The sequence below is a fragment of the Meriones unguiculatus genome, chromosome 7 (genome assembly GCF_030254825.1).
Source record: "Meriones unguiculatus strain TT.TT164.6M chromosome 7, Bangor_MerUng_6.1, whole genome shotgun sequence".
Classification (NCBI taxonomy): domain Eukaryota; kingdom Metazoa; phylum Chordata; class Mammalia; order Rodentia; family Muridae; genus Meriones; species Meriones unguiculatus.
The window spans coordinates 19,122,484-19,129,363 of NC_083355.1; positions in this window are offsets into that span (position 1 = coordinate 19,122,484).

The window sequence follows — 6,880 nt, forward strand, 5'->3', positions numbered from 1 at the left end:
CCAGCCTGGTCTCCCTAGTGAGTTCCAGTCCAGCTACGTTTTACATACATAGTGAGACCCTGTCTCAAAAAGCAAAGAGATGAATACAAAATCCAACTTAACTGGGCACTCTATATTTCATATGGCATGTCAACATTCTGGGGGGTGGGGAAACTTCCACTCTGGTATAGTCATGGTCCTTATATTGGGACAGAGCCTCACGGCCCTTACCTGGCCAAGCAGCTTTGAAGGCTGTCCTGGGCTGGCCTACAGGAAGCAGAGAGGAGGGGGTGTCACCTTATTGGGGACACCTACGCTTCCATCATCCAAAGCAGGATTATCCTGGAAGTGGTCTGGCCTCCGGGCATCCAGCTGGAAATGGTCAGGATGTGTTAATAACGACAGGACCCCATACACACACTAAGCAGGCACGTGATATGGAGCTAGCCACACCGGTACTATTTACAGATTCTGACCAGGCAAGTGTGTGTGTATGGGGGGGGGGGGAGCAGAAGCCACAAAAGGAAAGGCTGATCAATAGATTTCAGATGATGTAATGCCACAGAAACACAAGTGATGACAGGCTGGAAGGCAATGTCTGCAAATTCTGTAATACCCAGAATATAGAAGCAGAGTGCCCACCAGGAGAGAAAATGCGAGAGAACACACAGCAAAGGGTGGCGTGGTGGTTTACTGTGTGCGTCCCTCGATGTGCGTCTTGAAGGACATTAAGCTTAGGTCAGCGTGAGAGTGGGGCCTCCCCTACTCCGTGGAAGGCTGGAATCATTCAAAAAGAGGGGCCTGAATTTTTCCCTCTTCCATTAGCTTTCCCTGGTCTGGAGCCGCCCAGCCCACTCTAAAGATTTAAGAGGGGGACTGGAGATGTGTCTCAGAGGTAGAACACTTGCCCAGCATCCCCCGGCACTATTACATTTCTTTTTTAAAAGTTCAAAGGCCAGAGAGATGGTTCAGAGGGTTAATAGCTTGCTGAGCAAGGACTTAAGGCATGGCTGTGCACACCAGAGGTAGGGAAGGAGGGAGAGGAGACTGGTGTGCCTCTAATCCCAGTACTCAGAAGGCTGAGACAGGAGAATTGCTTCAAGTTCAGCGCCAGCCTGGACTACAAAGCCAACAAAGCGAGACCTTGTCTCGACCCCTGTCTCTTAAGATACAATGTGAACTCCTGGGACACATGAAGATCAAAAGTGAACAGAACCAGGCAAGGCTGTGCCAAATGCGCATGCTCGGAAGCAGCCTGCGTGGTTTAGTCCAAAAATTCGAGTAGGACAGCCCAAGCGTGGTGGTGCACGCCTTTAAAGTCAGCGCTCGGGAGACAGAGGCAGGCGGATCTCCGAGTTTGGGACCTGCCTACTCTACAGAATGAGTTCAGAACAGCCAGACACAGAGAAATTCAGTCTCGAACAGCAATTAGGAGGCTGAAGAGAGATGGTTCAACCAGCTTAGAGCTCCGGCTACCCCAGACTTCTGTTCCCAGGTCCTACATGGCAGCTCACAACTGTTTGTAGTTCCGGTTCCACAGAATCTGATGCCCTCTCTGGCTCCCATAGGAGTTGGTCACAGTGAGTATAGGCATACATGTAAAAAAAAATCCATAGCCACAAAATTAAGGGGGACGGGGGGAGGTGGGACTGAGATTCGCCTCCATCTCCAGAAGCCTCCCATGTGAGTAGTCTCTGTGAGAAAAGAAAATACTTGGGTGAGTTTCAAAACAAAAAAAAAACAAAGTTGGGCTGGTGAGATGGCTAAATGGTCAATGTTTTTGTTTTTGTTTTTTTATGACCTCCACACACATACACCATTGTGCTTGCGTGCTTTCACGTACACACACACAGTACATACATGCGAGATAAATAAAAGCTGAAGAGAGGAAAAGTGTGCTCTGGCTGGCTCCACTTTTGGGGACATGGATGAGGCTGAAAGCCTTGGTGAGGGCATTTACATGGTGGAGCCGTTCATTAGGACAGACAGAGGGTGTGGGACAGGGTGAGTGCAGATAAGATACGCCCTTCAAAAAGACCCTACCTGCTAATCCTTCTTTCAGCTATGATCCCATTTCTCTGTGTAGCCCTGGCTGTCCTGGAACTCGCTCTGTAGACCAGGCTGGCCTCTCATTCAGAGATCCGCCTGATTGCCTCCTAAAATGCTGGGATTAAAGGCGTGTAACGATGCTGTCCATCCATGTGGATTAGCTCTTGAGGAAGTTAGCACTCTCGACAAAGCTACCAACTAAGGACCGAGCCTTCCACACAGGAACCTCTTGTGGGGGAGGGAAGGACATGACAGATCCAAGCCCAACCTGACCCAGCTCCCCCGCAGGACTAACAGACAAAGCAAGCAGACGGAGAGGCTGTGTCCTTCCCAAGACCTCTGACCTTAAGTCCTGCAATACAGACAGACGGGTCCTGTTTAGGAAGAAAGGGTTGTCAGAACTGGGCTGGAGCTGGAGGTGAGGAGAGGCTTAGCAGCCAGGCTAGGGGCTGCCACAAAGGGGCTGTGGGATTATGGGCACTAAACGGAGTCAGGAGACCAATATTCCTGTCCCAGCATAAGCTGTCACCCCGGACAGCGAGAGCGGCAGTCATGTTTCCTTTTTACCCACGAATGCACCCGCCAAGCCTAGGTGGTGGACGGCTTGCTGGGGTGCGTGAACCCCTGGTTAGAACCCCAGGGGCACCCAAAGCTTCGCCCTTGTTCTTCCATTCCAGCAGGCCAGGGTCAAAGGAAAAGGCTCGACCCTTTCTCTAAAGCCTGGAGGTGAGCTGACCTCTCTCCCACCCCATGAGCCCATCCCTGCTCTGTCCTTAACCAGTTCGGTGACGTGGACTTCTCGGTCGGATCCTGAATGCTTTCAGGGTGCTGTCTAATTCGCAGGTGTCCGAGAGGCCTGAACATGTGAAGGAACCCAAGCAGTAATTTCTCAATCAGCCTCTTTCTCCATCACACCTTTGGTTGCAAGAATTTTCTTTTTAAGATTTATTTACTATGTATGCAGTGTTCTGCCTACCTATGTGCCTGCAGGCCACAGAGGGCACCAGATCTCATTATAGATGGTTGTGAGCCACCGTGTAATTGCTGGGGATTGAACTCAGGACCTCTGGAAGAGCAGCCAGTGCTCTTAACCTCTGAGCCATCTCTGCAGCCCAGCAAGAATTTTCATAAGCAAACGGCACTTATTTTTCATAAGCAAATGGACAGATTTTTCTGATTAAACGCTACAAACAGTGATATCCACTCTAATTCCACTAAAGTTGGGCGGGGGGAGCCCAAACTCTGACCAAAGCTTGGGGACTCAGTCCCTCTTGGTGCTGCCCCAGCGTCACATCTAAGGACACCGGGACTCTGTAGCCACTACCAGATCAGTGACGTGGGTGTTGATGGAAGTCCCCACCTACATCATGAGTCTTATGGGTGTGTGGAGCACTCCCCTACATTCACTGAGGGGTCTGGGCTCCCATGTCCCTGAACTGCTGTGGCCTCCAGGCTTTGGAGGCCCACTGTGGTCAAGGGCAGCCGGTGGCCAGCGTGAGCCCTGGAAGTGAGGGCAACCTGGCCAGTGGACCGATTTCTTGACTTTTTAAATCTATTTCATTTCAGTTTCTTAATGCCTCTTCCTCCCTTCTCCACCCCAATCCCTTCCAACACCCCAATACTGGGTAGGAGAGAAACAAGGTTAGTGGGGCGAGGGGAAGGAGTTCTCTTTAGCTGCTTTCTGCTGGTTAGGGTTGTCAGGTTAGGGAAAGTCAATCTTCACTTTAAGATAGCTCTAACTTCTTCTAGTCAAACTGCCTCAACCGCAATCGGGAGCAGCAGGGAGGAAGCACCAGCAGTCGCCTTCTTTCTCAGAGCCCCCTTTCTTTCTCAGGTCCTGGTATTTACTTCCTCTCCAGCGTCCTCAAAGATTTAAACTATCTGCAGCTGGCAAAGGGCCCCTTCTTGGAGCCTGCACCGGGCAATTGGTTTGCTGCCGAGGACAATCTGAATCAGCCCCATATCCTACACCTGGGAACAAAACAAAACCCTGTTTACAACAGTGGCATGGACGGGAGATGCTAGCCCAGGAATCTGTGGACGTTTTCTTTAAGCGTCTTGCCTCCTCGTCCTGGGGTACTGTTGTTGCTTCAGGGCTACTCTGGTCATGTCAGCAGGGACAGCTTGCCCAATTAGTCTGGCTCAGGCCCAAAGTCTGCACTGTAACCTGTCAGGCCTGCTTCTGGAGCCAGTTCCCTTGTTCAGACAGGCTTCTGGCCAGCACAGTAGCCCTTGCCTTTCCTTTAGCCATACCAGACTGCTGAAAGGACCCTAGCCTGGGTTAAAAATCTCTACCCCCTGCCCAGAGTACTGTACCTCATGCTCTGGAGAAAATAATTTCTACACCCAAGGACGGTTTTATGAACTGCTGATTAGGTTTTAAAGTCTTTCAGAGGCTTCCTACTATAGCATTTGGCTTCCTGTTGACTCATTTTCTTTTGCAGCAGACTATGTAATTGAGGTTGTCCTGGAGCTCTCTATGTAGACCGGGCTGGCCTTGCACTCACAGAGATCTACCTGCCTCTGCCTCCCAAGTGCTAGGGTTAAAGGTGTGGGCCACCAGGCCCAGATTGTCAGGTTTTTGTTTTGTTTTGTTTTGAAGTAACTTCAGTTCCACAGGAATCCTGCCACATCCGCCTTTGGGTAGCCCCTTCCAATCTCTTTCTCTGTCTTGTCTTTTTGTAGTTTCTTGTTTCTTTTTGTAGTTCATAAATCTAGTTTCCATGTTGTTCTGCATTGCCAGAGTTCCTGCTTCAAAGATCATGTCCCACCAAGGGGCTCATCAAAGTCACTTAAAGACCCTAGTGCCATTTTTAAAGCCCTGGTTGAATCAGTGGGTTAAAAACTTGTTTTGGTTTGGTTTTTTTCTGAGTCAGGGTTTCTCTGTGTAGCCTTGACTGTCCTGGACTTGCTTTGTAGATCAGGTTGGCCTGGAACTCAGAGATCCACTTGCCTCTGCCTCTTGAATGCTAAGATTAGAGGTGTGCACCACTTCATCCGGCTGCGTTAAAAACCCTTTTTAAAAAATATAACTGTGTGTTCTGCCTGTGTTCGTGAACCAGTTGCATGTCTGGTGCCCACAGAGATCAGAGATGGGCGTCAGATACCCCGGAACTGGAGACAGTTGTGAGCCACCATGTGGGTGCTGGGAACCAAACCTCGGTCTTCTACAAGAGCATAACTGCTCTTAACCACTGAGCCATCTCTCCAGCCTGCATCAACCAGCCTTTTAATTCTCCTGTACACACAAGGACATCCAGCCCAGAGAACTGGGCACCAAGTATCTCCTCTCTCTTGTGCCCAATTCTCTTATTAACACTCGTCCTTCCTTCATTATCTCCCAGGGACTGATATTTATGGGAACCTCAGAAAGCCACAGCCAAGTGTCCTAAATGGCTCCTATGAGCCAGTCCACCAGGGACTGATCTTTCTCAGGTTCTGCAGCCTTTGTCTCAGGGGGGATAATTTTTTCTCCATTCCCAAAGCACTCAGATCAAGCCCATTTGCTTTCATGTGCTGGATAGTTTCATGTCAACTTGCCACAAGCTAAAGTCATCTGAAAGGAGGGAACCTCAATTGCAAAAATGACCCATGAGACTGGGCGGTAGGCAAACCTGTATGACATTCTCTCTCTCTCTCTCTCTCTCTCTCTCTCTCTCTCTCTGGAAGGTTGTTGTTGTTTTGCTTTGTTTGTTTTGGTTTTTTCATTCAGGGTTTTCCTGTGTATTGTAGACCAGGCCGGCCTTGAACTCACAGAGATCCACCTGCCTCTGGCTCCTGAGTGTTGGGCCTAAAGAAGTGTATCACCACCTACCTGGCTTGTAGGCATTTTCTTAAATAGTGATTGATGGGGGAGGGGCCCACCCCATTGTAGGTGGTGCTACCTGCACTAGTGGTCCTGGTTCTATAAGAAATCATTCTCAACAAGCCCTGATGAGCAAGCAATACCAATTTCTTCAGGAAATCCAGAAGTCCAGGTAACCAGCAAGCCGGCACACGCAGCAGCAGGACGAACCAGCAGCAAGCTGCCCTCCTCCACCTCCTCCAAGTGACCGCCCCTTCTTCCTCTGGGCTGCCATATTTCTATCCCCCAAAGTCCTCAGAATTCGGCTCATTCCAGCTGGCAAAGACCACGCCGCGCACGAGACAATTAACAGGCGTAGTAGACAAACTAAAATTCCCCCACTTGGGATCATAACAAAAATGTGTTCATATCATAAACCCAGACGTCACAACGCTGCCCCATTTGAGTTCCTGTCCTGATTTCCCTTGCTGAATAGAGGCCTGAAATTGTAAGCCAAACAAACCCTTTCCTCCCCATCTTGCTTTGGTCATGGTGCTTTGTTTGTTTTGTTTTGTCTTGTTTTTCCCGTCACAGCAATAAAAGCCCTAACTAGGACACTCTATACCCTACAGCCTCAGGAGCCAGGCTGCAAGGGTCTTTCATTGTTTCACACTCCTTCAACGCAAGCAAATTGACAGAACACTCTTGACTCCCATTGTTTCCCTCGCTGCCTTGCCTCGGTCTGCAGGCCGAACCAGGGTCCTGCTTTCTGTAGGTCGCAGGTTGGCAGGCTCTCTTATCACCTTTGCCATCTCTCTCTTTTTCCTCGTTATCTGATTCGTCCCACAAGTTCCAACCTTTTGGTTCGCAGTGGAGGCCCTTTAGCCCCTGGCTGCGGCACCTTGATCTCACCACCATCACTTTTTACTTTACTTTCCACTTAAGAAGCCAACCTGGAGGCGGAGGTTAGCAACTGTGCGTCCTTCCCCTGTTGTCTCCTGCCTCCTGGGAAGACAGCTGAGCCTCAGCTGAGCATCTTGGGTCCACAACAAGGCTCACACAGCGGCC